Source organism: Saimiri boliviensis, chromosome 4 (genome assembly GCF_048565385.1).
Source record: "Saimiri boliviensis isolate mSaiBol1 chromosome 4, mSaiBol1.pri, whole genome shotgun sequence".
In the NCBI taxonomy this organism is placed as follows: Eukaryota; Metazoa; Chordata; class Mammalia; order Primates; family Cebidae; genus Saimiri; species Saimiri boliviensis.
Window position 1 is genome coordinate 65,118,769 of NC_133452.1, and position 10,187 is coordinate 65,128,955.

The window sequence follows — 10,187 nt, forward strand, 5'->3', positions numbered from 1 at the left end:
ACTCTGGTTGACTCCATGGAAATATTCCTACATTAACTTTGAAAAGCTTTTTCAACATTTTTTTTGTGCTTTTAAGTGGATGATTATGATCTCCATTTAAACATATGCCATTGAAGACTAACGTGAATTTATAGCATTGAAATCCTAATAAAACCTTCAGCTTGAATTGAAATCTTTTTCAGAGTCATGATTGATAGAATATTTATTTCCCCTTCTATGTTTTGAAGATTTAGTGTACTCGCTACAGAACTGCTAAATATACATGTCCTTTACTTCAATTCAATTCAGAGAGAACATACTTTCCTTTTTTGCATGTTTGTGTACGTGCTATAGCTCATAATGACCATATTGAGGTTTGAAAATACTCATCTTTTTTACTTATCACCAAGAAATACAAAGCTCTGCTGCTTTTAGCACTGAGTTAAAACCCCATCTAGAAAATGCCAAGCCCTCCGAGAAGTTATTCTGATGAAATGAGAGAGGAGACTTCGCTTTCTAAATTCGTTTGCCTTTTGCATGTTTGACGTCTGCATATATTTTTCTTTCTTTACATATAATTTGTTGGGTGTGGGTGACAATAATTTAAAAGAAAGCACCTGAGGCCGGGCGCGGTGGCTCAAGCCTGTAATCCCAGCACTTTGGGAGGCCAAGGCAGGTGGATCACGAGGTCGAGAGATCGAGACCATCCTGGTCAACATGTGAAACCCCGTCTCTACTAAAAATACAAAAAAACTAGCTGGGCGTGGTGGCACGTGCCTGTAATCCCAGCTACTCAGGAGGCTGAGGCAGGAGAATTGCTTGAACCCGGGAGGCGGAGGTTGCGGTGAGCCGAGATCACGCCATTGCACTCCGGCCTGGGTAACAAGAGCGAAACTCCGTCTCAAAAAAAAAAAAAAAAAAAAAAGAAAGCACCTGGTTGGCATGTGACTTGCATCACCAAATCTCTAAAACTAAAGGGTGTGTGATTCATTATTCTCTTCTTTTCTCTGATGCAAACATTCTACGTTCCTTTACTGCAAAAAAGTGCACTGCTATACTTTATTAAAATTACAAAAATTGAGAGAGGATCTTGGGGTTTGACTGAAGATAATAAACATCTAGAAAGAAGGAAAATACATCTATCAATCATGAGAAAATGGATTAATAAACACTGTTACACAATTGGCAAGACAGGGATGAGAGTGAGGAGAATTAGATGATCTGTAACAAAAATAAAACAATAACGATAGTAATCATACTAATAAGTTATTGAGCACTCATTATATGCTAGGCATTGTGCTATGCACTAAACATGTATTTCCTCATATATAATTCTCAGGGAAATCCTGTCACCTAGATACTATTATTATTATCATTTTTGAGTCTCAGAGAATGACTTACTCAAAGATAAAGTTTATTTGTAAAGTAAAATTAAAATTAACAAATCTATAGAATATTAGAAGGAGGGTAGATCTGATAGACAATTGAGACAAGCCCTAAAATAACCTCAGTAATTATAATTGCTCATAATAAATCACTAATAAATTATAATTGCTAATAGTTATTAACTAATATTTATTGTATGCCTATTATGTGTCTTTCACTTACTTTTTAGGTGTTGTCTCATTTATGATCATAGTGAGTCTATGAGCTATATTTATTCTTGTTTTACAGACAAAGAAATTAAGGCACTGAGAGATTATGGCACTACATTTATTCTTGTTTTACAGACAAAGAAATTAAGGCACTGAGAGATTATGTAAGTCTCTTTTTTTTTTCTTTTTCTTTTTTTACTCCATGCTCCCATTGTAAGTCTCTTAAGAATCAAAATCTTAGAGAATGTCCTTCAAAATATCATCACTTCTCCTTTCCCAAATTCTGAACCAGTTGAGAAAGCAACTGACATAGTCAGCTAAGGAGGAAATCAAGATATCACTTTATGAGCGACATATTAGAATGTGGGTTTTTTCTGTTGGCAACTGGACCTCCAAAGAATGAACCTCAGAAATGGTTCTGCTTGCCTGGGGAGCCAGCCTAGGGCTGTGAACTTGCAAGAGAAAGGACATGGCAGAGCAGAAGCTGATGAGCTCTCTTCTTGGTAGGCCCATTCCTGAGTGATAAAAACGGTGGGCACTGGTCTTTGAATGATCACTTTCCCCTACTCAATTCACCAGCCAGATGTTGCCATCCACTCTCAGGTTTAAGTTAAGTGGTGGAAAGTATCCTGGAGGATGAAGCCAATGAAATCTCTCCATGTGGAAGGGAACAACAAGAGAGCAGAACAAACGTTTTCCCCAACAAGCTGCTTAGTGGTGAGGCAGATCCACCCACAGATGTACACTGGCATTCTTTCTAGTATGTCAGTAAGATAACGTGTATAAAGTGCCTGATACAATGCGGCACTTGGAAGCACACAATAAATGGCAGCTGTTGATACTATTATCAATATTGAGCTATTGCCCTAGTGTTGGAGTCAGGCTTTTCTGACTTCTGATCTCACATGTTGAGCCCTGTATTATTTCCCAAAGCATGTCCATGGGAGGGGAGTGTTTTTTCATCATATTGGCTAATGATCTTTCAACAGAGTAGCTTTCTCTTGTAATCAACTGTCTAAGATAGGACAAACAAGGAGCAGAAATATATAGTGTGAATCGATACCTTTCAGCTGCTGTGCAGGGAGCCTCTGGATGTCACTCAGTGGGAAGGAGTCCATTCTGTAGTGGCCCAGCAGCAGTTTTGGAAACTCAGGCTTTGTTCTTTCCAAATCAGGCTTTTAACTAGGTCTTGGGTAAAACAAAAATAATGTTTCTTTTTTTTTTTTAAGCAAACTACTGCTTTGTCCATAAACACCTTGTCAACTTCAAAGATTCGCTTCTGTTGGAAATAAACAGCATGAGCAGAATGCTGCCAATTTACAGAAAATTGGAAGATTCTTGAAGATTCTTTGATGACAAGTAGTTTTTCATTAACTTGAAAGGATATTTTATGAATAGCCAACAGTTCTAAGAAAAAAAAAATGAAGTCAAAGATACTTTTCACAAAAGTTCCTTTTTTCCATGTGAATTTCGGAGGTGATGAACTCTAAGTCATTAAAGATTCTTAGGTGTTTGTATGCGGGTGTATGTTTGTGTGTTCGTGTGCAGGTGTATGTTTGTGTGTTCTTGTGCAGGTGTATGTTTGTGTGTTCTTGGGCAGGTGTATGTTTGTGTGATTGTGTGCGGGTGTGTATGTGAGAGAGAGACAGAGAGTAGGCAAGTGCATGAGAGCAGCTGGTGTGGAACTCTGAATGCCTGATTTACAACTTCTGCTGCTCTCATTTATGAGGAGTTTACTTTGTGCTAGGCACTGTGCTATTTACCTGAATTATTTCATTTAAGATTTGTGACTTCTGCTACTGTCATTTATAATGAGCTGACCGTGTGCTAAGCACTTTGCTATTTGCCTGAACTATTTCATTTAAGACCTCATCTATCTTTCTCACTTCTCTATCCCCAGTGTTTGGCACCGTGTCTTATGCACAGGTACTTGGTAAATATTTTTTAGTTGTTGAATAAATGAAATAATAAAAGTGGAAACCATTAGTCAATATGGAGGTACTAAACCAGTGCTGTACAAGGTTTCTGATAGTCTATGGTTTTCAATTCCTGCTCCTGGTTAATTAAACAATTATTGAGCACCTACTGTATGGCTGGAGAGGTATAAAACTCTGAGGACATAGCTAAACAATTCATAGTCACCAGACTAAATGAATTCAACTTATTGCCCAGCATATGCCAATCCAATATTAACTGGTAAGTCTTGAGTGTAATTAGAATCTCGCCATTTATTGGATGCTCTGTCTATTACACAGACTTGGCAAGGTGGTTTCTTTGTACTTGAAGTGCTATAAATGCTGATTTTTAATGGGTTTGCATTGAAGATGTGGTGATGACCACATCCTCAACATAACCTTGTTCTTCCAAGAGGTAAGAAAAGCAACACTCGTCCGTCTAATTTTACATTTTACCAACTAAGTCAAGCAATCAGGAATGGGCTTTACTTGCGTGGAACACAAAGTATCTCAGAAGAGGGAGGAGAAGAGGACAGGAGAAGAAGGAGCAGAGCAGCAGCAGCAGGAGCAGGAGGAGGAGGAAGGAACTATCCTTTATTATTTTTTAAGGATTCACCTTGGTGCCCAGCATTATGCTGGCCACTTGAGGTGTTACCTTTAATTCCTAAGATATTCTGCAGGGTATAAATTATTATTCCAGTTTTGCAGATGAGGAAAACCAATATTGGAAAGGATGCTTGCCTTGGCCTTGCCACATAGCTGTAAGTGGTAGGAGCCGAGAACTCATACCAAGGCTTCAAGGCTTTGTCTTTCAGCAGGCAGGGCTGCCCTAGCTGTTGATGGATCAGCATGTGATCAAGAATATTTTATATAATCTAAAATCCTTTTCATTTCATTCATTTCTCAGAGGTCTCAGGACTATTTATTAAATTCCTAACCTTATTTGTTAGAAAGGTTGTAGCTAGACCAAAGAATCAGAAAAAATTTAGATTGTATCAAAGAATGTATCTAATTTTCATTAAATTCTGAGTAGCTAAAAGTGCAGAAGTTAAATTAATATTTTATAATATGTTAGCAAATATATAGTGCATAATGAAACACATACATATTCCAAGCAGAGAATAGATGAGTACCTTTCCTTATATTTTAGCTCAGCTTATTCAGCTCACATGTTTTTAAATAATTTATCTCCAACTTCTAAAAATATGGCCTTTATTCCTTGATCTTAATCCTGTTTTTCATTCACAGGAAAGTGCTATTTTTATGGGCCAGTGAAGCTTATATACCATTGAGTGACATTTAGGTACTACAGTTATTTCCATGTGAGGAGAATTAATCTCTTCAAGAAGGAAACTCAGAGTCCTTCCCTCTGTTGCCAGGCCTGCCACAGAATATCTCCAGTTACGTTTTCTGCTGAGAAAGCACAGCCTTCAATAGTGTTGTAAAATTTAAATATGAAAAAGTTTTAAGAGTCAATGTAATATTTTGTTTGTTGAACCACTTTTGTATCACATTTTGTGACAGATAATTAACACATATGTTTTTATGTTTTAATTTTTATTAGAAATGAATGCTACTTGTGTCAGGATTGTGAAAATACTGAGTGTGGAAGTGTGTGAGCAAGTGATTAAAAATTCCTGCAGTTGGAAATGCAAAAAAAAAATATGCTGGAATATGTTTATGAAAAGAGAGTTATAGGTTTTACACTGAATTAAAATTTTAAAGGATCAAGTAACTGAATTTGATTCTTTTTAAATGCTCATTCAATTTTTATAATTTAGTTTTATTTTCAGTTCTGTCTCAGCCAATCATTTTGTTTTCTTTCTTTACTTTTTTTAAGGAGGGAGCTCTCTGACTTTTTTCTTTCTTCGAGCAGTGGCACACAGGTTGGTGAAATGTGCAATCATCTTTCCTTTATCTGCCATTCTCCTTTCTTTCCTCCTGCCCTTCTTGAAGCCTTATTCCTTGGTTCCTCTGCAACAGTACGTCTGTTACTCATGGCTAAACAGACCAAGTATAAACAACAACGCTGCAAATGTTCTCAGTTTTGGATTTTTTTCTCTTTTTTTGGTCTGTCTGGCCTTTGGCAAAGGTTCATGATGGTACATTGCTCTATGAAAAAACGTTAGTCACTGGTTGGTAATTGGGAGTGGACTTGAACCCATGGTCTTTTTTCAAATTTCCATAGCGAGGGGAGGTCACTGTTACAGTTGGAATGAAATTAGCCTTGAGCTCGGGAATCCTCTGCCATCAGAACCCTCTGGCATTGAGTTGTCTGCCTATTTACCTTTTGGTATCAAATTTATAAATGTGATCACTAAGCTCTGTTTGAAAATGGGATATAACTGAGGTGCTAAGATTAAAAAAAAAAAGTGAAGGCAGAATGAGAAAAACAAGAAAGATTCAGTTTCGGTCGTGAAAAGCCCAAAGGAAGCTTAAATCCAGCACGAACCAGATTTTCTTGTGGGTATTCAGCTTTTAGGTAAATGACAGAAGTAGGATGTTTGAAGCAAAGAGTGGAAGGAGATGATGGCAACACTCCTAATCATTAAAGCAAGAGACAAAAACAGCAGAAGAGGCGAGTGGGGCTCTGTGTCAGGAGCAGGTGAGGCTAATATATCAGTTCCTGACAGTTGGATACATCAGGTTGCACAAATTATAGGCTTTTACGGAGAGAATTTTGGAAGACGATTAAGGTTTTAATATGAATTCCTTCTGGTGACAATTATCAGTTAGAAGGAACTGTGTCACGCATTGCGAAAAGAGGGCACAGATCTCAGGTCACTGAATGCTCAGCCTTTTAGTTGTACTTGGATCATATTGTGTAGCAAAATATACAGCTGATTTAAACGACAAAATGGAGGCAGACAGTTTTAGAGAAAGAAAGTGGAGGTGTGCACAAGCTCTTTAGACTTTACTGTTGTGTAGGTATCATGGGAAAACAGCTAGGCCAAAGAAACATATACAAACAACACACCCTGTTTACATCTGTGTCCTTTAAAAACACGATTATATTCGGTTATTCTTTTAGCAGGAGAATTTTTACTTTGCCAGCTCCCTACCCCTGCAGACGACAAAAATAATCAGTGCTTTCCCTCAGTTTCAGTGATTATGTGTGGAATTTTTTGATATGTTACATATTAATTGTTTTATGGCTTTGAAGTTTAGTTTGAAGCATTTTATATTTGATTTCTTAACAGTATGACAGAGTGTCTGTACCTTACAAGGAGACTAATCAAGTGAAAGATGTTATTGTACGGGAAATAGAAGAGGGCAGAAAATGGGGTAACTCATAGCTGATTTTCCTTATCACTGGAAGAACAAAAGGAATGACTTTAATGGAAAAAATATAACAAAATAAATAACAGTCATGCTTAGAAATGGTGTTGATGGAAGGTAGCCGTGTATGTGTGTGTATGTGTGTGTGAGCGTGTATGTAGCTGTGTGTGTGTGTGTGTGTGTGTGTGTGTGTGTGTGTGTGTTAGAGAGAGAGAGAGGGAGAGAGAGAATGAGATTGAGGGAGAGAGGTATTTTATTAGAATATTGTTGGCTTAAACATACGTGTTTTCAAGGATCCCAGAACTCCATTCTTTCTACCTTGAGACTTTGTTCTAAAGCTTTCCTTTGTGCTCTTTTCGTGTAGTTGATTTCTTTTCTTTTCTAGTTCGTTTCTTATAAGCTCTTCATAGTTTTTTAGTATTTTTCTGCACACATACAGTAAGTAGGATATGTTCAGTGTGTATTTAATTTTTAAAATATTGAATTTAAGGTGGGCCAGGGAGCCTTTGCTTCCAGTCCTTGTTAATGAAGCCTAAGCTACATTTCCCACAGGTTTTCAGACATTGTGCTCTGGCATATGAGCCTTGAGGAATCAGCTTGTACTGGGAAAAAGCTATTTCCCAATAAAGAGACAGTGCTTCAAATTTACCCTGAAAACAATATTCAGTGCTCAATAACGAGGGTTAATGTGATGTCAGTCAGCTCTGAGACTTTCCTTACTATTTTCTTGCAAGCGAAATAATAGAAACATGAAACAGCTCTGTTTTGGTATGGATATAACACAGCATCACACATAGCGGGAGTGGATATTTTTGTACCTTTGGACAGAACTCAGCATGGTTTGGTGAATCCAGGCATTCCAGGAAACAGCACAGCTGTGGGATATTCATTGTTCAGCCTCCCAGGAAGGACACAGCCTCCACGTGGACAACACCAGGGTAGAGTAGCAGCCAGCTTCCAGGCCCAGCAGAACAAGCATTGGAGGTGCTACCATCGGTGAGAGATGTGCTTGGTACTTTTGGGAGTGCCAAAAAACATCACTCTTGGCACAGAAGTCAGAGCCCTGATTGTTGAGAGGCTACATGGTACAGCAGCATTTGAGATAAGCCTTGGGGCAAATCAGTTCCTAAGAGATTCAGTGCCATTGTTGGCCTAGCACCTTATAGGGCTTTGGTGCTGTACAGTGTCTTCTGTGCCAGGGATGTCAGGCACCAGGCAGGGCCACATAGACCATAGATAGACACAGATACCACCAAAGAGATTGGGAGCAGGGAAGGAGGAAAAGGCAGATACCCGGGGTGGTCAGAAAGGCTCAATTCTACATCAGTGCAACCTTTACTGGGGACTGCTTTAAGTAATTGGGGGTGGGCATGAGGTGGGATGGTGGTTAGGGTGCTACATGTCAGGCAGTAATGGGTGAGCTCTAGGGTCAAAAATACTATTTTTTAAGTGTAATTTTTACCACTATTTACCTCATTTTTCTTTTTCCTTTCACTTCTGCTGTTTACCAGCCTGGAAAGGCTCAGTGAAATGTGTCACGTGCAACACTGATCACTTGGCATTACTTATATTTTGGGTGGAAACAGGCACAAAATCCCTTGCAGCTGGGCTACAGTATCAGGAACACTGAAAAAAAGTTACTGCTTTGAAGTTTTTAATTACTTAGATAGGACTCATTTTCTGCCTTTGATATTTGAGTCTAAACAAATATTTGCTTAAATAAGCAGTTAATAGATTTTTGAAAATATTTAAAAACATATTGCTCTGAAGTTTTAGTCAAATTTAAGCACAGTAGAACAGAAAAAATATCTTATTCACTATTTTTTTTTCATCTGAAGACTGGCCTAATTCTCAATGTTAGGTGTTGAGAGACCTTCAACTTTAGGCAATATTTATTAATTTGATCCATATAAAACATAAAGGCAGCTTCTTGTCTTTTTTTTAAAGAAGTTATGGTTTTGTTAGATGTAGAAATATTACTGAAATATTTTCCTTTAAATCAAAGAAGTCTTGTAAGATAAATTATTACTTGACAGAACATTATAACTTTGTTATTAAGAAAGGGTAAGAATTAACTAATTATCCTCTCTTTTTGGGGGACTGTTTCTCACGGCAGGGGAAGATCAAATATTAGATAGGCAGTTGGACATTTTGACTTTTTGGCTGAAGAACAAGTGCTAATGTCTTGCAGGAGGCTGAGCAATGTTCACAAGCCATCCACGGTATGGTTTATTTTTATGACTTACTGACATATGTTATGGGCAGTGGAATGGGATGTCTTCTTTTTACCCTGTGGCTTGTTAAGTGTTTAAATGAGCAGACAAAACCATGCATCTCCTTTTCCAGGAGCCCTGTGGGTCATGCTTTTTCATCTTTCTTCTTATTGAAATAGACAAGAATGGAAATGTTTGCAAATGGGGCTTTCTTCCTAATTTAGCAAGCTTCAAAAAAGTGCTAACTCCTTTCCAAATATTTTCACAAAATACCCTTTACCCAGATTTATTTTCTCACTTTAGACTTTACAGGGCCACAGGCCCTATAAGAAGTTTGGTGATTTCCACTTCCACTACCTACAATCACATGCTGTCATTCTCCTCTCTGATCTAAGTTAAGTTATAAGTTGCTGACTTTCCTGTTCTAGAACTTAAGAATTAGGAAGAAAAAATCATAAAACCACTGTGAAAAAAAAAGTCCCCAAGTGAGTCAGTGTCAATTAAAGGGACTACCTGATGCAAATAGCATATCAGCACCAATTTTGGCTTTTAAGAATTTTAAGATCAGAAGCAATTACATTCAATAGCACCTTGTTTTTATGTGTCTACCCTTCATAGCCTTGGCTAGTAAGCCGGCCTGCACCATAATTTACACTGACATCTAATTTCAGTGGATCTGCAAGCAATCTAACAGAAGATGGAGATACTGAGAGGAGAGGAGTCCAACATTATCACTGCAGACATGAAGATTCATTATTTTAGCCAATTTCAAAACCTTATAAATATGCTTTCTTCTTCTGTTTTGCATATCTCATTACTTGTATTAATCTATGTTTTAGGTACCTGATTTCTGCTTACAACTAGATGATTAAACATTTTAGCTGGTTACAAAAAACACCTAAGTATGGTAACTATGACAGACGTTTTTCTATTTTAGAGAATTTGCTACAAGAAGAGCAAGCACTAAGGTTTTTTTTTTTTTTAAAAGTGTAGTCACCAAGAAAGTTCTGTTTTGTGGTACACGCTATTTGAAATTTCCACCCAGCTCATTGCAGTACCCCCTTTTTTGGGAATGGCATTCGTCGTATAAGGAAGGGGCCCTCTACAGGCCACCTGGGGCCCTGTGCCCGCTGCCTTCATCACTCTGCTTGGTAATTAACTCAGGT

At 37.8% G+C, this 10,187-nt stretch overlaps 1 long non-coding RNA gene across 1 annotated transcript in view; it reads left to right on the forward strand.

The window, feature by feature from the left end:
- Window positions 1–3,016, forward strand: part of LOC141584138 (uncharacterized) — a 152,556-nt gene extending 149,540 nt beyond the window's left edge. Inside the window, exons 2-3 of the long non-coding RNA XR_012517081.1 lie at window positions 1,654–1,738; window positions 2,804–3,016. This is a non-coding gene — a long non-coding RNA (uncharacterized LOC141584138). The remainder of the gene's footprint in view (window positions 1–1,653; window positions 1,739–2,803) is intronic.
- The last annotated feature ends 7,171 nt before the right edge of the window (window positions 3,017–10,187 follow it).